Here is a 22,652-nt window from a genome sequence, read left to right as displayed (position 1 = left end):
TGAGTAACTGTATTCCGTTACAGTTACCGTTTAAAAGGGTGGTATTTAGAATACATTTACTTTGTTGAAATAAATGGGATTACATGGCGGTACTTCCCTGTTTCATATTGTGGCGGGTCAGGACTGTTTGGGTTTTGTTTGACAGCTACGTTCTGTTGTTCCAGGCGGCAGCGTTACGGTTGCCATGGTTACAGGGTGACGCTCTCTCTCTGCGTGTTTCCTGGGTGAGAGAGGCCTTTTTGTTGTCGTTGTGCTAAGCTAATAGGCAGAATGCTACAGGTATAGCTCTAAAGAATGTAGCATCATAGGCAGTGTAGTCCGTGCTGCCGGAGAATGGACTGCCATACACGTTATGTGTCTGTGAGCGAGGGAGGGAGAAAAAGGAAAAGTACGAGCTGTCATCAAGCAAAAACGGGAGCTGGAAGCATGTAAATATAATAATAACCACTGGAGCCAAGAAGAGTGCCTGACGAGCCCAGTTGTAAGTAAGCTATTAAGACTCGACTGTACACCGTGTTTGTGTTTTCCTCCAAAAACAATAAGTTCCGTTGAAGCAGCCTTTCAACGCCTCTCTCTGTCTCTCGCTAGCAAACATGACCCAGACAACAAAGTAAAGGCTAGTTTTCGGCTACAAGCCGACACAGAACCCACCGTATTAGCCAGAGGTCCCTTTACTACGGTTCAGAGCCGCGGACCTTCAGTAACAGTAATAAATCACAGCAATAGTACATTCATGTAGTTGTAAACAGCATGATAATATATTAAGTAATCCAAAGTATTCGGAATACGTTACTCTCATTGAGTAACGTAACGGAATACGTTACAGAATACATTTTGGGGCATGTATTCTGTATTCTGTAACGGAATACATTGTAAAAGTAACCTTCCCAACACTGTATATATGTGCTGGAATGTGCAGAAAATAGGTTTAAATGTTAAACTAATTTCTTCCAGTCAGAGAATGGTGCATATAATTAAAATTTTGCTTCATGCATAAAGTTAAAAGATTAAAACGAATAAAACAAGTTTAAAAAGAGACTTCCATTTGATTACATTTTGTATGATGATTATGCAGAAAAGTAGAATTGGGCCTGAAAGTTGTAAAGGTTGTAAATCATGTTTTTAAAAAGTAACTAAGTAATTAATTACTTTTGAAAATAAGTAATCAGTAAAGTAACGGGATTACTTTTTTGGGGAAGTAATCAGTAATTAATTACTGATTACTTTTTTCAAGTAACTTGACCAACACTGGTCCCCACCAATGTCAAACGAAATCTACGCCCTTGGTACACCGATATATAAGTCGCACTCCAATGTATGCTCGAGTCACACTGTATCTTATTTCATACATGCCCCGAGGTGAAGTTGAGAGAAAGCTGTGAGAGCGACAGTCCTACAGTTGATGCGAACCAAGGATGGCGACGAGTGCGGACCCAAAGATAGTTATAATAGGATGTGAGTATCGGGTATAGCAGCGGCTCACCGGCTTGTCAAGCTGGATATGGTCATGTGCGGATACTTGAGGCAACTGGAAGAAGCGGGGGACGAATAAAAACAGCAACTCTGGGTAAGCTTTATATGTATTTTCTGTTTTAGTCAGTTTCGTCTTTACACTGTCCAGAAAATCAGAAACCAACTAAATTAAACCCTTAGTAAGAACAACATAATTTCTAAGTGTGAGCATCTTTATGCAGACAATCTAGGAGGATAAGCGATCCAGCATGTTCTTGTCTCTTTTAATCACCTGCTGCTGTCAGCATCTCTGTTGTACTTATTCTCAGTTTCAGTGCTTGGACTGTTGTGCAGCTTTCTGATGTTTTCCGAATGGTGAAACAACACAAAAATGATGCCAGTGCATACAGACACCTCACATTAAAGTTTTTACAGGACACTATGCAGTACCGTGAAAAACTAAGTGCATCTCAGCAACCAGGTGCTGTGAAAGTCTGGATGAACCTCACCACAAAAAAGGGTTTTGGCAGTCTGCTGTAGGCGTGTGACCCGGGCACCTTGCAGTCGTTGAGTCGATCTTTGTATGCCAACGTATTCTAAAGTCAAATGTGAGTGTCTGTCTGACAAGCTAAAGCTTGGTCCAAAGTAGGTCAGACAACAGGATCGTGATCCCAAGCACTAAAGCAGAATAGCTGAAAAAGAAAAGAATTGAGGTGCTGCAATGTCTCAGTCAAATTTCAGGCCTCAACACGATTGGATGTGGGACCTTAACAGAGCTCTGCTTTAATGAATGCCCACCAACCTCAATAAACTGAAGCAACATTATAAAGAAGAGTTGGCCAAAGTTCCTCTACAAAGACGTGAGAGACTACTAAAGTCATGCAGTAAAGAATAACTTATAGTTATTGCTGCTATAGGTGGTTCTTTCCAGCTGTTGACTCATGGGGTGTGTTTAGTTTTTCTCAGAATTACAAGAGTTCTGTGAAACCTGATCTACTAGTACAATGGCCTCCCAGTTTACTGTCATTGTGCAAGTAAATGTACACAAAGACTTGTTTTTCTTTGACAGGTAACACTATTACAGAGATTGGTGCGTCTTACATCCATGGCCCATCTGAGGAGAACCCATTGTTTTGTCTGGCTCGTGACTATGACCTCTTGCCTCCAGAAGCGCTCACTCCAAAGAACCAGGCCGTAGACGTGGATGAACATCCTCCCTTGGTCCCCAACTGGTTCAGCAGTTCAGGTGACCAGACATAGTAACACAAGTGTACTTCAGCACATCACATCATTGTGTATATTAATAGCGTGCTTGGTAAGCTGTGATTGTTATTACAACTTTAAATTCTGTCCCAAAGGTCAGAGGCTGAGTGCAGAAAGCATGGAACCAGCTGAGGAGCTGTTTCGTGAGATTTTGGATAACACTTCACAATTTCAAAATCTCAAAAACACATCCTGGAAGAGTGTAGGACATTTCATGCGAACAAAGGTACATTGTTTTGAATTATGCGTGTTGCTGATGATATAAAAAGCTGTAAAAAAAAAAATCTGTTTTGTTGAAATTTGGCATTTTGTGCAGGCGCAGAACCAAGCAGCAGGAAGGTGGAAAGATGAGGATGAAACCACTAGGCAGCTGCTTCTCTCTGCCTTCAGTACTATGCTGAAGTTTGAGTGCTGTGGAAATGCCACTCATAGCATGGATGACATAGACCTGGCAGGGGTTTCTATGCATAAGAGCCTACGTGGCGTGGACTGCACGCTTCCAAGGTTTGTGCATCATTGTATGCATAAAGGGTGTTAACATAAATGCCATTCATTTACTTGTCATTTGCTCAACTGTAGCAATTAAGTTTATGCCTTCACCACCAAGTGCTGTCAAAGAGTAAAGCTGCATTGATTAATACTGAGTAATTAAAGTGGCAGTGATTTAGATCCTTAGTCCTTTAGATTGTTTCTTTTATTATTGGTATTGGTTGGGCGATCGTGGCTCAAGAGTTGGGGCTTCACCTTGTAATCGGAAGGTTGCTGGTTCGATCCCCGGCTTGGACAGTCTCGGTCGTTGTGTCCTTGGGCAAGACACTTCACCCGTTGCCTACTGGTGGTGGACAGAGGGCCCGGTGGCGCCAGTGTCGGCAGCCTCGCCTCTGTCAGTGTGCCCCAGGGTGGCTGTGGCTACAATGTAGCTTGCTATCACCAGTGTGTGAATGTGTGTGTGAATGGGTGGATGACTGGATGTGTAAAGCGCTATACAAATACAGGCCATTTACCATTTAATCCTCTGATCAGCCTGTGTGAGAACCTTCTGTGGTTTTTATTATAGCAATTAGCTAATTATTATTTATTCATTTATTGTCTAGTTTTACAAGAACAAAGCTAATTTATCCACAATAAAGACTAAGACAATGAAATACAGGCACCTTGATGTCTGTAAGTACGTACTAAATAAATAGAAGATGCTCTTGACTGCTCAGTTTCACCCAGTTAATCTTTATAATTTGTTATTTATTCACTACAGATTATATTTAAAGTAGCCAGACAGGATCCATGGACATGAGCTAACTCTTAGACATATTTGGCACTCTGCCATATTAAAGGTCATGGGCCTGATTTCCATTCGCTGCACCTTAATTCATATAGAGAATCACTTACCACGACTAAGTCTTGAAAGACTATGAAATCACCAGGAGCACAGGCCTAAAACAACTTTAAGGTTGTATAATATTCTTGTTGTTTTCTCTGAGTTCACAAACGAGACCTTTTTGAGAGGACGTAACTCTGACTGTGGATAGTATAAAAATTTTATAACACAAGAAAGAAGGCACTCATATATTCTCTCTCTCTCTCTCTCTCGCTATGTATATTTTAACATACGTGTAAAGTGATAGATTTCAAGCATTTTTTATTTTAATTTTGATGATATGACTTAGGCCATGAAAAATCAGAAATCCAGTATCTTAAATTATTAGGCTGTGTGATTAGGTTTCACTTTAGGTGTTTGAATAAAAATAATATATATGCAGGTCACACTTTTGAATTAAATTATAATTTTCTTTATGCTATTCTATTCTCTAATGCTCTAATCCAGACCTTCCCAAAGTGTGGGGCCGCCCCCTAGGTGCGGCGCAGAGCCATTGCAGGGGGGGCGCGGTATGAAAAGGGGGGGGGGGGGGGACAGAACGCTTGGACCCTGCCAGCACTGGGCAGCCACAGAAAGGCAAAGCAGGAGATTAAGCATAGCTGAATATGTTTCCAAACCAACTTCATTCTAAGCCAAAGACTAGAAAATATGATGAAGCATGTCTTCCCTTTGGCTTCACCTGCACAAGTGCCAAGGTAGGTCTCCCCTGCAGAATTGGTTTTCCCTGAGTTGGGAGCAGCGCTGGGCTGTTCAAATCACGGACAAACAGTATCCCACATAGGGCTGGGCGATATATTATTTTCTTCTGTATAAGGTATTTTCCACACTATAAGGCACACTTAAAATCCTTTAATTTTCTCAAAAATCGAGAGTGTGCCTTATGTATGAATTCTGGTTGTGCTTACTGACCCCGAACCGATTTGGGCGTACAGAAATCTGTTAAAAATGTTTTACTACAACTTTGGTAAGCCGCACTGCTTGATGGATTGTCAGAGCATTACGGCTGCCGTAGTGAGGAGCTTCGCGGAGTAATCTGGGTCCAAAACTCCTCCCTCCAGATCTCAAAGTCAAACGAAACACAGAGTAAAAAATGGTCTAAATTCTTTCATCTTTATTAAAATCATCAGCGTTGCTGCTTTACCAGGTGATACAATTAAGTTTAAACATCCAGGCATCCATGAAAATAGAAGTTATTAAGTTTAATGGAGTTAGAAGTTAGCAGGAGGTTAGCTCGCTAGTTTCCACCTAAACATGACATACCATGTTCTGACTGAGAGATTTTTGAAACTACTTAAAACGTACAGCTCTGCTACCACTTCTGACATAAATGAAGAGAGAAAACTAAACAGCAGTGGCGTTTGCAGGGTTACTGAAGTTGGACTACCTGGTATATAATGTTGTGCTATGCGATTGCTAGCGACACAGCTATGTTAGCATAACATTAGCACAGTGAAGCTGGAGGATAAACGGCAACTTTTTTCCACTCGATAAAAGTCATTAATGAATCAATGTTCTGGAAGTGGAGGAAGCGCAGTTTTTTGGCTTTCCCCATATTTCAAAAGTGCTTCATCTCTTTGCTATGACTGTCGCCCGGCATATTTTGAGGATGATAATGGTTTGTAGCCGCTGCGTTCCGTTCGACCAAAACAGGCGCAGCTTGATGACATCATCAACATGCGCTAACGCGATAGAGCGATATAGTCAAAATCTCTATTGTTGGCCAAATTTATATCATTTCTATCGTATATCGTTTATATCGCCCACCCCTTTTCCCCACATTCTTGATTTTTAGTTCAAAAACACTTCTTTTCATGACTAACTACTGCTGACATGTTGGAGATGTTAGCTCTTTATACAGTAAAGTTACAGTGGATACAAATAATATCAGGCTGATCCTGCCACGATTTGTTCCCGGTTTCAAATCATGGACAAACAGTATCCCACAGCTGTTTATGTTTTTGAACCCCTTTTGCACAGAGAGGCATTTTTTGAAAAATGTATTGATAGCAATGTTGAATATTATTACACAGGAAAAAAACAACTACATGTAAAATACAAACACCGTTCTTAAATGGTAGGGACAGTAGCTGCATGTGTATGTAAGCCTGTAAAAACTGAAGATAGTCAGATTAACAGTAACAGTATTTCGTCTCTATCCGCCATTCTGTAATTCAGCTCATGTAAACAATAACGTGGCGCACAGCATGACGTGAAAAAAAAGACACATACCTTTGAAGTTGCATGACGAACTCTGTATTTCTCAAACGCAAAGAAGGAGTTTTAAAAAATCTCAGTTTTCGGTGATTTGGAAACGCCGGTGTGGACGAAACAGCTGTGTTTTCATAAATACCCGTGTAGGTGTGACCGTAGTGTAAAAGAGTTAGTAGTTTATTTTATTACTACCTGTCATTTTTAATTGTTACTAAATGTTTGAGATGTGAAATAAACCGCAATTGAGCAAAATAAGGGTGTGTGTGGTTGGAGGATGTGTTTGTGTGCGTGCACGCGTGCGGGGGGGCGGGGTGGGGGCGAACATTTTTCCTTGTAAAACAAATGGGGGCCTAGCAAAAAAAGGTTTGGGAACCACTGCTCTAATCTAATGAACCTCAATAGTAAGCAGTGAGTCAAGTTTGCACACTTCATGGACACTCATCATCACTTTGTTATTGTCAACAGCTATGATTATCACATCAAATATAAAATACAAATGTACTACAGATGCTGCATTGTGGTCATCTTAATGTATCTTATCTTGCAGAGGATTTGAGCGCCTAATCGAGAACTTGATGTCTGAACTCCCCTCTGATTTGGTGACCTACAACTGCCCTGTGAGCTGTGTCCACTGGAGCAACACAGAGTGTGGCTTAAGTTCCTGTGACGGTTGAGTGTGAGGATGGCGAGAGGATTGCTGCTGATCACGTTATTGTCACTGTGCTTTAGGTGAACTTCTTTCATATACTTCATCCTCTTTTTCATATCTCTGCATGAAATTGATTAATTGTAAATTACGTGTTACGACCAATGTCAGAGCTTAATCTTAATGGCGGGGTTTTGGTAGCTGTCACAATGGAATACAGACCAAGTAGATTTAACCCTCTGCTGCAGTTTATGCAATTTTTTTAATATGTTTTCTTTTTGTCAGGATATCTGAAGAAGCACCACTCCACTCTGTTCTACCCTCCTCTCCCGGCCCACAAGCTGAAGTCGATCGAGACGCTAGATTTGGAACATGTGACAAAATATTTGTGGAGTTTGAATCGCCGTGGTGGGATGCTGATTGTGAAATCATCTACCTCGTGTGGGAAGACGAGGTTTGTAATGCAGCAGCCAGAATAGTTTCATATGTACCGAAACCTGTCTTAATAACAGGTTGACAGATATTTTTAAACTTTCTTGCACAATATTAAAGATATGAGCCTTTTTCTTTGTTTTTATGTATATAATGCAATAAAATATCTCAGAAATGTTGCCTAGTAATGGTAAAACAATAGAGACATTGTGTGAACTTGTGTTTTAGAGCCAGAGATCAGAGAGGACATAAACCCTTTTGTGTTTTCAGGAGACTGTGTCAGACCAGGTGTCAGATGTGAGTGAATCCTGGATAAGGAAGTTGGTGACATTCACTGTGCATAAACCTTCTGAAACGTAAGTGACATGTTAATCTGAGGGAACCATTAATGATTTTTCCCTCCTATAAAGTTTCCTTTGCAATTCAAACCAGCATTCAGACTTCTCTTGTTGATTAAACACAAACTCTCAGGGGTAAGCCATGTTCTCTGTGGCTGGATTTGTGGCCATGAGGCAGAGTATATGGAGACACTTCCTGAGGAGGAAGTGAGAGAGTCAATCACAAAGCTCGTCCGTACATTCACAGGTAAGTTTTATATCTGATCTAACCCTTATAGCTCTTTCCTCTATAACATAATTAAAGATAAAAAAATAAATATCAAAGAGACTAATAATTAAAATGAAAGGTTGTTATACCTAAGAAAACTTCTCTGTATGCACAAGCATCACAACAGTTAAATTTTTCGTTAGAAATCTATAAACATCTCATTGTTATAGGAATAAAACAAGTTCAGGTAATACAGAGTATATATGCAGATATAATGGCATTAAATCGAGCAGCAAACGTGTATGACTATTACCTAAATATCTTTGTCTTACAGCAATAAGGACTGAGTTTGTGGTTGAAACTGCTAATATGATGTTTGCACAAATTGTATTTATATTTTAAAAAGCTGATAGTCATCACACTCTTACTTATATATAACATATTAGTATTGGGAAAATAGTTCAGTATAGATTTATGAACCAGGTCAGATTTCAGAGTTTATCTTCTGATGTTGACATGCCCAAAACAGGCCATCTGTGCAGATGACAATTGATTGTAGAAAACTATGCCGCTATTTTCCTCGATTGAAACCTTCTAGTGCAGAAATGTACAGTTAGACCGAGTATTGAATAGGTATTGATATGGGCACATTAAGGTAGAAGCTACCTGGTTGTGCCCGAGAAAACCACAAATCGCCTGGACACTACGTCAGGAAGGGCACCCATAATAATCTGTCAAATCAAATATACAGAGCTGCCTAATGTGGTAACATGTTTGGAAAGGGGAGCATCTAAAAGTAGCTTGAGGCTTTTCTGCAAGAAATATTCTTCTCAGATAACTGATCCATAATTGATCCAGCTGCTGATTTTTAATAAACCAGAATGTTTGGGTGTCACAACCCGGCTCAAAGGACGTGACAAGCAAGTGGGAGACCCCACACAGGCTTTTAAAGGCTGTAAGATATGTTTAATGAAATAAGGTAAAGAAACTTAAACACAAGTTAAATAATACACACAGCCATAACTGAAGAACAAAGTGAACATAATGAGTGACAGACAAAGAGAGACAGCCATGGTTCAGTCAAGGTGTCTTTATATACTGGGACTGGCCTGCTCAGGTGTGCTGCTATAAGGCACTGCCTGCTGAAATGAGCTAGCAAATATTTACTGATATACAGTATTCAAGTCCTAGAAAGCTGTCATACATAGAGGAAGGCTTTAATAGGTAGTAAAAGTAATTTATTTATATCAGTTTTTTTTATATATATTTTCTGAAGTGGTTGAGCCTTGGTTATTTCATATTTGTCTGTAGGAACCGGTACGATCACACCAAAGAGAATCCTGTGTTCCCGGTGGTTCACTGATCCCTGGACATACGGTTCCTACTGTCATCCAGCCATAGGCTGTACAGCCAAGGACCTGAAGAACATGATGGAACCTCTGCCTTCACAGGAAACTCTGTCACAGGTACAGAACGTCTTGAGCCACCGCTAATATTTTGCTTCCAAGGAGCCACACTTTCATGTCATTTTTTCTAAAGTGGTCTTGAGTAAGAGTTCTCCAGGCCTTTTTGAATGTCTTTAAAAATGTTCAGTCCAGTCCTTGTACCTGACCATTTTCAGAGGAGTGTTTTGTCCGTTAAAATCCATTTTAAATGGCATCCTTTAGCGCTTTGTTACTAGCAGCCTGTTGGAAAAAATGCATCATTTGTTCACATTTGTTTATTCAATCTATAAAAAATGCCAGTGATAACACAGTTCAATTCAATTCAATTTTATTATATAGCGCCAAATCACAACACAGTTTGATAAGAATTGCTAGTAGAAAATGTGACATATCTTGGCATGGTGTGCAGCAGATGAACTATTAGTAAATCAAGTGAGTCATATGCCCAGGGAAGTACTGACTTCTGTTACTTTATAGTTAGACAGAAAGTGACATAATATAACCTTGAAAAATGTTTCTCACTTTTACTGCTTGTGTGTTTCAGCCCCTGCAGGTGTTGTTTGCTGGAGAGGCAACCCATCCTTGCTTTTACTCCACCGTCCATGGAGCAATTATCACTGGGTGGAGAGAAGCAGATAGACTCATCACTCACTACTGGGATTCTGTTAGCCCATGAATTCCCTGTAATATAAGAAATTTAAAGATAAAGACTTTTCTTTTAGCTTTTTTTTCTTTTCTTCTAAAAACAATCAGATAAGTCTTTTATCTTTTCTGACTGCTCTTTAGTCAGATAAGATACAAGACAAATCTTATCTGTGTCTTATCTGGTGACACTGAGTAATCATAGTGGTTGTCTGTTGGCACTAAAACCACAGTGCTGAATATGGGAAAAAAGAGGGCTTGTGGCATAATTTTGTTGTAATCTGGAGTTCCTCTCCTTATCTGGTTTAAGGTTGACACATTACATTATACATTAGTCATTGCTAACATGTTGCCAAGGGAACTTTTACTGGTGGAGTTGTTGGTAATATTAATGCAAGTAAAATTATGTTTTTGTTGTGATTTTAAAAATAAGAATATGGATAAACTGAATCAATGCCAACAATTAAAAAAAATCAAAGAATAGAGCACTGAACAATTTTAGTGTATTATGAACAAATAAGACACAGTTATGCACGGTCAACCCTGGCATACCATAAAAACAACAGGTAGATCACACGTGACTTAATCGCTACAGGCAAGCAGTAGTTGGGCAGGTGCTTGGATAAAATTTGATAAGCAAAGCAGGTACAATAGAACAAATACAAATGGCAGGCAAAGTAGCAGGAAGTTATTGAAAAGTGGGTCAGTGTGGCGTGGGATTAGTGATACAACCCTTAGTGAGTGTGACTGAGGAAGGAATTGATTAAAAATGGAAAACTTGCAGATGTGGATGAAGTAAGCAAGATAAAAAGTACACCAAATATGTAATAGCTTTATTTTCCATAGAGGAAATATCCATACATAAATGCATTTCTGGACATTGCAACTATTTTGCAATGATTAATAAGCACAAATCAAAGTCTAGTTCAAATCATCTGTTTTAAACCACAATCAGGACACATGCTATGTAGTTGCTTGTGTGTTTTTTGTCTTTCTATAGAATAAAAAGACCACAAATATAATGTGTGATTCAGATGCAGAATAGTTCATTTCCTCAATAGGGAGAACACTAAATCATTGAAACATTACATTAAACACAAAATAATGATATATTTGCATTTTCTAAAGGACCGCTGTTCTCCTAATATTTAGAATTATGTAATGATTTTGTTTCAGTTTATGCAAACATAATTTATTAGATTCCTTATAATAAAACTTTAGTAAATGACAGGAGATACACTTTGCTTTACTTGTCAGAAGTGGACAAAAGGGCTCTATCCAGGTTTGTGATTGTGTTTTGAATTAATAAATAAAATCAAACATGGACACATTGTAGTGTGGTTTACTGTGTTTATTTATGCAAGTAAATTAATGTCTACTTTTTTTCTCCACCTGATGTTCACCTTATGAGGTCACCAAATACTCTTGTCTTTATTGTTTTATGCATAAAGAGAGCTGGAACTTTCTCACTTGCACCTCTGCAAAGGTGTTTTTCTTTTCTGTACTAGAAGCACCAAGGTTAATCATAAACCAGGATTAGCAGGATCCAGGTGCATTCTAGGGCACCCAGGCGATTCAGGCTTTCTGTCATCTGAAATGAAAATGTTAGTATGTTATATAGATCAAAATACCAGCTACCTGTAAGAACCTTGATGTCAGTCCTCTGTTTGAAAATACATTGTCTGTTCTCTAATACATTGTCTGTTCTCTAGTATTAAACTTCAATATTACTGAAGTTTAATACTGAAAAACTGCAGTAAGGATACAACTTTAATTATTAACTGACAAGTCTTTGTTTTTTGGAAATACAAATACATTTCCTCAAAGTCACCAAATAAATATTCAATGTGTAATGAAGTGTATTTTATTTAAGAAAGCCACTAAAGACAAATAAAGTAGCTCTCTATGAATATATAAGGTCTTGTCATGTGATCAGCTTTAGGGAGGCATGCAAACCTTTCTTCTGTCAGCTCATCTGTCTCTATGCAGCAAAGCTTTTTTTGGAGGAGTGACCACTCCTTACAAACACTTTGCATCTTCAACTGTGCCATCCAGCTCCTGTTTCTTGTTCTTGCCACTGCTTCCAAACCATACACCAGGGATGGGGAAACTGTGGGCCTCAAGGGCTGGTGTCCTGCAGGTTTTAGATATCACCCTGGGTCAACACACCTGAGTCAAATGATTAGTTCATTACCAGGCCTCTGGAGAACTTCAAGACATGTTGGATGTGTGTTGGATTAAGGACACATCAAAAAACCTGCAAGACACCAGCCCTTGAGGCCTAGAGTTCCCCCACTCCTGCCATACATCATAGCAAATCTTATTACCACCTTGTAAATCTTTCCTTTCACTCTTGCTGCTGTCTTCCAGCCACTCCACACTTCCTGCACTCTCTTTTCACGTCTCTTTCACGTCTCTTGTGCATCGTCTGATGCTGATGCTGGAAAATCGGAAAATGGACCGGAAGAATTTTTGTTGTAGCGGGATTTTTTTCTTAGCTCCACAGAGGAAGGACACAGCTGCGGTTCACCGTTGTTGTCAGACATAGGCGGACACAGTTCGTAAATCCAAGGGCTGGCCCCCTTTTCTTTATTATTTTTTTTCTTTCAGTATGTTCCACCTTCAATTAAATCTCAATCACAAAAATGTGGCGCTCCGAAATAAGGCTTACACCGTTAATTCATCATTTTCACTCTGTACCACTGCTCCTTATCAGGCTGTGTGAAGCACAGTAAACAATTCAGTCGAGGCCTTGAGCCATAAACAGACATCACTCACAGACATTGTTTTCATAACCAAACTGCTTTAGACCCTGTCCCCTAAATCTACACAAATGCCCTCTGGGTGACATGAAATGCATTTAACCAATAAACAACCAATGGCTTTTTGTTGTTGTAACAGATTCTGTATTTGGACGTTTGTGTGCAGCATTTTGCGTATCAGCATAGCATTTGTTAGTAAAGCATTCTTCATTGCATCAGCGTGTGTGTGTATCACTCTTCATTGCACAAGCGTGTGTATATGTGTGTGTGTGGATCACTTCTCAGTGAATTGAATCAGCATTTCAATTTGTGTGCGTGTGTGTGTGTCATTTCTCAGTCAATCAACGAGTGCATATGTGTTCATATGCAGTGTTGGGAAGGTTACTTTTAAAATGTATTCCATTACAGAATACAGAATACATGTCCCAAAATGTATTCTGTAACGTATTCCGTTACGTTACTCAATGAGAGTAACGTATTCTGAATACTTTGGATTACTTAATATATTATCATGCTGTTTACAACTACATGAATGTACTATTGCTGTGATTTATTACTGTTACTGAAGGTCCGCGGCTCCGAACCGTAGTAAAGGGACCTCTGGCTAATACGGTGGGTTCTGTGTCGGGCTCGTAGCCGAAAACTAGCTTTACTTTGTTGTCTGGGTCAACTTTGCTAGCGAGAGACAGAGAGAGGCGTTGAAAGGCTGCTCCAACGGGACTTATTGTTTCAGAGGAAAACACGAACACAGTGTACAGTCGAGTCTTAATAGCTTACTTACAACTGGGCTCTTCAGGCTCTCTTCTTGGCTGCAGTGGTTATTATTATATTTACATGATTCCAGTTCCCGTTTTTTCCTTTTCCTCTACTTTTCCTTTTTCTCCCTCCCTCACTCACAGACACATAACGAGTATGGCAGTCCATTCTCCCTGCAGCACGGACTACACTGCCTATGATGCTACATTCTTTAGAGCTATACCTGTAGCATTCTGCCTATTAGCTTAGCAAAACAACAACAAAAAGGCCTCTCTCACCCAGGAAACACGCAGAGAGAGAGCGTCACCCTGTAACCATGGCAACCGTAACGCTGCCGCCTGGAACAACAGAACGTAGCTGTCAAACAAAACCCAAACAGGCCTGACCCGCGACAATATGAAACAGGGAAGTACCGCCGTGTAATCCATTTATTTCAACAAAGTAACTGTATTCTAAATACCACCTTTTTAAACAGTAACTGTAACGGAATACAGTTACTCATATTTTGTATTTTAAATACGTAACGGCGGTACATGTATTCCGTTACTCCCCAACACTGTTCATATGTGTGTTTCTCTTTCTCTTCTGAGTCAGTGTATGTAGATGTGTGTGCTTGTGTGTTTTGTGTGTGTGTTTGTGTTCATCACTTTCCTGTTCTGGTGTTCTGGGTAAATCACGGCCTGAAGCGTGCCCTGGGGTCCTGCCCTCCTCCTTTTCAGTCCGTTTGCGTCCATTGGTGCTGCCGCCCAAAGTTCTGTCCATACTGGTTCTGGCCCCAATTGAGGCAGTCCTTTTCTCCAGTGTCCTGCATCTTCTCCTTGTCCAGCTCCTCCTTAACTTGACCCTTTTGCTTCTGTAGTTCCTTCAGGGTTTGCTCCTGGTGTTGGAGCCTCTCGTCAGGTTTGGCGACCTCCTGCTCCAGCAAACTCCGGCCTGATTTCAAGTCCTGTATCTGGGACTCTAAGCCTGACTGATGGGTTCGATTAGCAGCCAGCTCCTCCTGAGCCATGCTCAGTTTCTGCTCTGATGCCTTGAGCTCTTACTGAGGGCAGAAACCTCAGAGTCTTTTCCGTAGACGTCAGATTGACGTTTATTGACGTTTTCCTTGCTTTGCTTCCACAGCCTTCTGCAGCTCTGCTGTCCGGCTCTTCTCAGAGGTCAGCTCCTGGCCGAGCCCCGACACCTGTGCCTTCAGCTTATGTTCTTCTAGTGCTTTTGTCCATTCTCAGGTGCCTCCTGACTCCTCCTGTCTCTGGCACGCCCTTTTTGCTGCCCGATCATCCGTGTTGGTCCGTCACTGTCCTGCACAGTTTTAATGCAGAGTTGTTAAGGTCAGCATTCTTTTGCTCGGCCTCACTTTTCATCCGGGCTTAATAGGCGTCTCGTCACAGCTCTGTCAGCTGAAGCCGTCTGGAAATCTCCCCGTGTAGTGAAACGGGCCTTGGATTTAACGTTCTCCGTCTCCGCTGCATGAGATCGTTTTCCTGCAGCACTGTTGACATTTTCAGGTTGTTGTTGTGGGTCCAGCTGCTGTAGCATTTGGTCAGGGTCACATCAAAGATGGTAGAGGGGAGAGCCAAGATGGTAGAGGGGAGAGCAGGAGTCCAGGTCAGCCTCGGCTTTCCGGGTCGACAAATCAGCCTGTAATCAAGTGTAACGGAGCGAAGGTGATGTTTTTCACAGTGTTTGTTTAAAGGAGGGAAACCTTCCTCCAAACGGACAGAGCAGTGGAGCCGCCAAGGGAAAGCACACGAATTTAAAACTGTATAATTAAAATATAATTTATTATATTTAAATAGTTAAAAATGTAAAATGAATTAAAACAACCCTGGCCAGGGGACAACACAATAAAAATCAATAAAACACAACATTAAAAATCCAGTGGCGTCCGCCACAATATAAGAGTCACTAAGAATTAAAAATCCAGTGGAGCTGTGCAGGAGGGGAACCCGGCGGCGTCCTCGCCTTCCTCTCCACGTTCTGCGCCCCGGTGTGCTAGAGAAGGGAGGCAGCGGCAGTTACTACTCTTTTAGGCAGCTTTCATTCATTAAAAGGGGAAAGTCAAGAGACTTACCCCGGGTGGGCAGAGCTCTTAACTCTGCCCGCTGCTTCTTTGTAATTGCCAATCGGCACCGGCCCGTCTCGTCGCCTCCAATTCCCTGCAGACGCGTACTCTAGCCTCCTGTTGCTGCAGCAGTCGGACCGCTCGCTCTGCGTCTCTGGTTGCCGGCGCTGTATCCTCCCCTCTCGAACGCCAAGCTCCACCAGCCTTATGTGTCACTGAGCACTCTATAAATTACCACTCCCGTTCCTCTCAGGTGTGTCAAATTAGTAAAAAGGGGGAAAAGGGCGGAGTCTCTCCAGGACGAATTGACGGATGCAACCAAAACATGCAGCATAAATAAAAAACACTCCACAAGACACAACCAAAACATGCAATATAAAAAAATAAATAAGCACACTTCACATTAAAACATAGCAAAGTAAAACAACATCCGTCCTTCCCTGGATGACACAAGCATAAAGAGAAAAAACAAAAACAAAACAAAAGCAGACAAACAGGAAAATGATGTTGTTTTGGCTGTGTTATTCAGGGAGGGGCCCGGCCCTGTGTCAGCTTTCTCCCCCCCCCCCCCCCCTTTTTTTTTTTTCTCACTATATAATCAAGTCATAACCCACCAAGTTGACAGGACAACACAGGTACATGTTAAAATTCTTAAGATCATGTTTAATAGCCCAAAAAAGGAATTTTCTTTCATTCAGTAATCACTTGTATTAATCAATCATCAGAAAACATGTCACAATTTGACTCTTTTAACCACTAAATTTGTTGTTTCATCACTGGTTAGTCATACCAGTGTCTTTCTTTTTGAAGTCAAGTTGTTGTCCTGCAACCCAGAGAGTTTATTGTTAGTAGTGGATAAACTTTATCATTTAACATCAGGTGTGTGTTAAGTTTCGCTGCTTTAACCTTGCTGGAAAATCTTCACATGTTCATGAGTGTAAGCTGTTTCTTCATTGCGTGTGTGTGCGTTTGTGGGTGGGTTATTTAACTTTTTTCTCAAACAAGGCATTTCTCTAGTTGTGTGTGTTTTTAATTTTGTTTCCCAAATTTTGATTTCCCACCTTAAATAACAACATTCCATGTCTTCAGCCAGGAATTAGAGCTTGCTTGTGTGATTCAGGGACACATGGTGCCCAAAACAATTCAGCAAAAAACTTGCCTGAAAATTTCCAGTGATGGTAACCGATAACTGGAGGAGAAGATGTCCTTTAAGCCTCTTTTCAGGGTGGGGACAAAGTGAGAGGTCAAGCTGTAAAATTTTAGCCAGAGCTTGGCCTGTCTGTCGTCCCAATTCTGTTAATCTATCCGCTGTACTCAGGTGTCCAGGTTGAGAGAAATCCACCTGTATTAAGAGACTAAAACATTCATTTACTATTTTTCTTAAAACATCCCTTTGGTTCATCTGCCTAGATTTTACTCTCTCTCTCTCTTGGTGCATAGTTCACACAGTCAGGCAGTTGCCTTTTATGGGCATGCAGATTTCCGGTCACAGACACACAGCTACTCACCCCCAGCAGCTGCAAAGCCGTCTCTTTTAGATCAAAACCCAGCCAAACATTAAACATTCACCGTAGTCATTCAAAACTTTATTTGTAATATTATAATCAGTAAAATCAGCGTTTTAATTACAGGCATGTATCATTGTTTGCAAATCATAATTATAAAACTCAATAACACGCTAAACAGGAAGTGAAAGTGCTCTGTGCGCTTCACAGCAGCCACCTCATTTGCATGTTCACACACCGTCTAAAAGTAGCTCGCAGCGCTGCAGCGCGCTGTCGTCACACACAGCCTTTCTCTCCATTTCACACCCAACTCTATTATTCTATAACAAAGACGTCTTATATTTACAATCACTCTCAGGCCTGAAAGTTTTAGCGCCTAACAATTTTGACAAATTTACGTTAACGGTCCAACCGAAAAAGTCCAACTTTTTTGTGATCAATTAACCAGTATCTGTCCAACAGTTTCTGGCCTCATCTCTAAAGTCCCTAACTCAATTTAAAAGTGTCCAACACCCAAGGTCCAACCTTTGCTGCCCAAAAAAGCACAGACACCGTTCCAAACGGTAAAGTGGTCCAACCACTAGTTATTCTGGAGTGCCCCAAGCTCCACAGTGACCAATTGACTATCCCTCAAAGAGGACAAGGCCTAGGCGTCCCTGGCCTTGGCAAGCGTTACCTCTGAGCACTGTGCTTCTCAGCAGTCCAACTGCCGCTCTGAAAAATTTATAATACTTTGAAACAACAGTCAACACACTAAAACAAGAGTATGACTGAGGCAGGTCCAACCATGACTAATGGGGACTTTAACCCATTTAACCCCCATAAAGGCACCTGTCCACTCAGTTCGATTGCCAGATAATGTCTGCCCGTCTGACCACCTCGGACCGTCCAAGCCTCCAAAACTTCCACCCCAATACCACAGGACGAGCCCCCAAAACTGTTACGGATTCAAATATTGGGGATGGATACAGGAGGAAAAACCAAAATAACAACACTGGTCCGGCCGGGTCAAGTCAAACGATGATTTAATGAACACACGCGTGGGAGATGGACACCATACAGCAGACAGCATCAGATCTCAAAATGGTGGAGCCTTGATCAAACTCTTATAGCCTCTAGTGGCCCCCACCTAATCATAAAAGCCTAAACATTCACATTCTTTCTCTCACACAGCGCCTAAGCTACGACCTTGGCTCCCTGTTCATCTGCTCCTGCTGAGATGGGGCAGTATGCTCTGTTCTCTTCTAACCAGACAAATAAGGAGATGACTTTCTGGAACAGTATTTCTTATAACTCAGCAGTATAATGCATCATAAAACAATATCATTCATTCACAATAAATCAACAGTCTAATATAATGCAAATCAGTTTACCAAATGTAATAGTTATCACCTTCTTCTAATTCAGGAGAATAATGCAAACTAAAACTACATAATAATTCACAATCTTTAATTAGGGGTCTAACATGGCATAAAATAACATTATAATCCAACAGCCCACATCAGTCTAAAATTGTATGTAACTATGAATAACGTGTTACCATGTCCACCAGGAGAGACTGGACAGTATAGATGAAAAACAAATATGCCAGCAGTTTATCTCAGTTAACGAGAGGAGAAGGCATGTGTTTGGCTCCTTCACATAGTGGACATTGAGTTGTTGGACATGAGTAGTCCATGTCTGTTGCTGTAACAGTAGTTCATGTTTAGAGTAAAACATCCCAGCTCACTGATTTGATCGGGGCAATAGTGTGGCTAAAATGTTGCATAATTTTGCTGAGAGATCTGTTACTTTGTGGTAATCTTAGATGAGTAGTTTTATGGACAAAAACCACCAGGTCATTCAGTATTCCCTTAGTGCTGATGTATCAGAGATGTTGGTGTAGTATAACTGAAGTAATGTTGTTAAGTCCTTAAAGTCATATTCTTTTATTGTCATGACTGTATTTGAAGCTATTTTTATTTTTGTATGATACCTGATTTATATGGAATATGGCTGAAGTAAACTAAAGTCTAAAATACTTAGTCAGTCATTTGTTTAATAGTAACTTAACATTATATAATTCACATATAAAACTATGAATTGTAATTTTAAATGGTTTAAAAGCATGTAGAATAGCATATGTTGGCAAGTATATTTCTCCCTTTTTTATCAAGAAGTGTCAATGGAAAATTGTACTTAGTAGTATAATATTTTAATGATATAAGTTTTATATGGTAGAATACTGCACGTAATCATTTGTGTTTAGAAGTATATAGTTGGTGGCATATTGAAAGAATGTCTCATCCTAGGAGGTTTGTAACATTCCAGGGTGTACTGGCGTTCACCAAGGAGCATGGGAAAGGTCGTACTTTGTCTTATTGTTTTACGGTAGAATTAACGTAGTAATATCTGTTTTAGTCTAAGTGCCTTTTGTTTAGATGAACTGTTGAACTTTCCAGTCCAGCAGGTTTAGGGAAGTCATTTATGGCGTCACACTCTGACCCACACACACACACACACACACACACACACACGCACACCTCCACATTTCAATGTATGGAACAAACGCTCACTGAAGTGTATAAATAAAAGACCAGGGAAGTACTCAGTGCTTAGTCTCTGAGCCTCACTCTTGGAGTGTGAGTTCTGGAGGCTGCCCTTGCTAGCAAGAAAATCTGTGTGTTTCTCTTCTCTGATTCTCTACTGAAGAAGTGTTTTAGAATATATCTCTTAACATTATTTGGTCCTTCGTAGCCGGATCAGAAAATATCAGAACTGTTATCTGTGACTCTGTTCCAGGATCCAGCACTGATTCCTGACGCCGTGGGGAGCCAGCACCGAAGCCTGTGCACAGCCCTCTTAGACGAGGAGAGAGCCCCAGGACGTGAATTCGGGTCTGGGCCGGTGGCCTGGTCCACGGCGCTGGGATTCAGTCTGATGATCCGAACCACCAGTGAGACGTCGGAGGGTGAGAAACACTATTTTGGTATATAAAACGGCAGCAAAGGTTTAAAGTAACGTGATAAAATAGGTTTAAATTCGCCAAAAGGAACTGTGTTTAGACTAGTGTTAGAGGTAGCTGAAATTACTTCGTGACAAATTAAAATACGTTTAAGCAAATGAAAACACGTTGAGACAGAGAAATTAAATTAGGTTTAAGTTCGCCAAAAGGAACTGTGTTTAGACTGGTTTTAGAGGTAGCCGTGAAATACTTCGTGACAAATTAGCGCGCAAATGTCTATATGTGTGTGTGTCTGGAAGTAAGTTGATTTTACAGCACAATACGCTGCTGAACTACTTCCATTTTTGTTTTCTTTGCTGAGGCTCACGTACTGGTGACAAAGGAGAACGGTTGAGTTTCATCTCATAAAACTGATACCGCTTCACCGTTAGGGTGAAGTTGAAGGCCATATCAGTAAACCACTCTGTAGTCAAGCGTGCCAGCGACGGCCCAGCAAAATCTTTGAAAATGGAGAATAAACAATTAAAATTAACACCTGATGAGAAATGGTTAGAAAAACAACAAGCTGGAGCAGGTAAAATCAGTGCAAATAGGTGGAGAAATCCACAAAAAGCAAAAAAACGCAGATTCTTTAGATTGCCCTGATCAACAACAGCCGGTGCTCCAGACCATTAATTTAACCAGTTGTTAATAGTAATCTGCATTAAGCTCAGGGTTGCTCAAATTCAGTACAATGACATATGAAGTAAAATAGGTAAATATTTAAACTAATTATGTGTATAGAGGCACTTGACCTGTTTGAAAAACTGTCATCCTAATATGAGCCATTGTTGAGATATAGAGCACACCTATGAAAACAACTAATATGCTGAACCCTGTATGAAACAGCTGAAAACTACATGATGGAGAAGCTGACATGAATATGAAACCACTGTGAGGTTGCGTTGCGGTCTCTTCTGAGCTGATGAGCAAGCTACACATTATCAGATTGAGATCTGGCTAAGAACTCATAAAAGAGAGGGAAAAGAAACTAAGATAACTATGATAACTGGAGTGTGCAGTGTTTCCGTGAGCAGTTTTCCGGCATCTTGACTCATGTGTGTAGAGTGTTCATAGCATCAGCATCATGTTTTTGTTATTTGTTTTATTGGGTTGAAAAATAATTAAATAAACTTGTGATCATACTTATGGATCACCATGGCACATATCATCAGCCATGTGATTTATTTATACAGATGAAAAAGTGAGTGTGAATGTGTCTGACGTCACAGTGTTTTTGTGCGCTGTGTAAAAGTAATTGCCTCTGATTGTGAGAGCGGTGATTCTGCAGGTCACCAGCTATTGTAAAAAAAAAAAAAAAGAGTGAAAAAGAGACAAAATTTACATTGTAGATGAAAAATAATCATAGGAAAAAGGTTTTGTGTTGATCAGCCAAGAACAACTACAATCTCATTTTCTGCCTAAAGGACTGTTCACAAAAACAGAGAGAGAGATGTGTGTTGATTAAGCAGTGATAATAATAATGAAAATGTCTTAGTTTGTCACTTTCAGGTGAAAAGCAGACCTGAATCAATTTTCCACATGCAGCGGTCGGAAGAAAGTTATAGTTTAACATCATTGGAAACATTCAGGCCAAGTTTCTGGCTAACTTATTTACAGCACCATGTGTCTCTCAAACTCGCAAGCGAGCTCTCACTCCTCCCTGAAGACAAGGAATGCAGCTCCAAAGAGCAATAACATGGCAGATAAAGAGACAGCAGCAAAGTCCTGGGCAAAGAGTCCCAGCAAGCAGCAGCAGTGTGGACAAACAGCATCAGAGAAGAAGAGCAAACCCATCATCCTGCCTGATTGGATGAATGGCACTGTGTTTCCAACAAGCTGCAAATTCACTGTGCATGTAAAAAGAACGTTTGAGGAGAACTGAGGAGACTGTTGGAGTTTGACATGTGCCACCTTTGGAGAAAATGGCAAGAAGAGACAGTGAAACACAGGACAAAGCTGAAAGAGAACTGCCTGCTATTGGACTGTTGAAGTGGGAGAGGACAACAGTGAGAGTTAAGTGAGAATGCTGGTGTTTAATGTGGGAAATCAAAATTTGGGTTAGCAAACCTGGGAAAAACAAAACTGACTGTTTAAGTTGGAAAATTGTGAAGGAGTCTGAAACACTGCAAAAAGAAAAATACAAAATCACACACACAAGCAGAATATGCATTAACCCTACTAACACTTCCAAACACAAGAGAGCTCATGAAGATTAGACAACATCTTAAGCATGTGAGTCTGTTACCATCTTGTCCAAGTCACTTAGTGTGATGTGAAGTGATGCAAAGATCAGTGGACTCATAGCACATCAGTTACAAAATGATTAAATAATAGTAGAGAAATGTGTAGGAAAGGCAGCTTTAAGAACATGCTCTGCTGGATATGCAGCTCCACAGACATGCATTAAACCTGCCTAATAACACAAACACACATGCAATGAAAATTAGCCTGTTATCTCTCTCTCTGTTAAAATAGGGTAAATTTAACAGACACTTGTTATCAAATGCTGAATTTATCCAATGCAAAAATTGACTCTCTAGGTTGCAGGACAACAGTTTAACTTTCG

General features: G+C 40.5%; 1 long non-coding RNA gene and 1 pseudogene across 1 annotated transcript; both read left to right on the top strand.

Annotated features, from left to right (window-relative positions):
* The first annotated feature begins 1,415 nt into the window (after nt 1–1,415).
* On the top strand, nt 1,416–6,975 carry LOC146505325 (peroxisomal N(1)-acetyl-spermine/spermidine oxidase-like; annotated as a pseudogene).
* A 243-nt stretch (nt 6,976–7,218) lies between these two features.
* LOC146505324 (uncharacterized) lies at nt 7,219–21,364 on the top strand. The gene is made up of 3 exons (XR_014877568.1): nt 7,219–7,401; nt 7,650–7,735; nt 19,882–21,364. It is a non-coding gene; the product is annotated as an uncharacterized LOC146505324 (long non-coding RNA).
* Nucleotides 21,365–22,652: the final 1,288 nt, after the last annotated feature.

Source organism: Neolamprologus multifasciatus, chromosome 13, assembly GCF_963576455.1.
Source record: "Neolamprologus multifasciatus chromosome 13, fNeoMul1.2, whole genome shotgun sequence".
NCBI classification, from domain to species: Eukaryota; Metazoa; Chordata; class Actinopteri; order Cichliformes; family Cichlidae; genus Neolamprologus; species Neolamprologus multifasciatus.
This window is presented reverse-complemented; position numbering and strand designations above follow the sequence as displayed.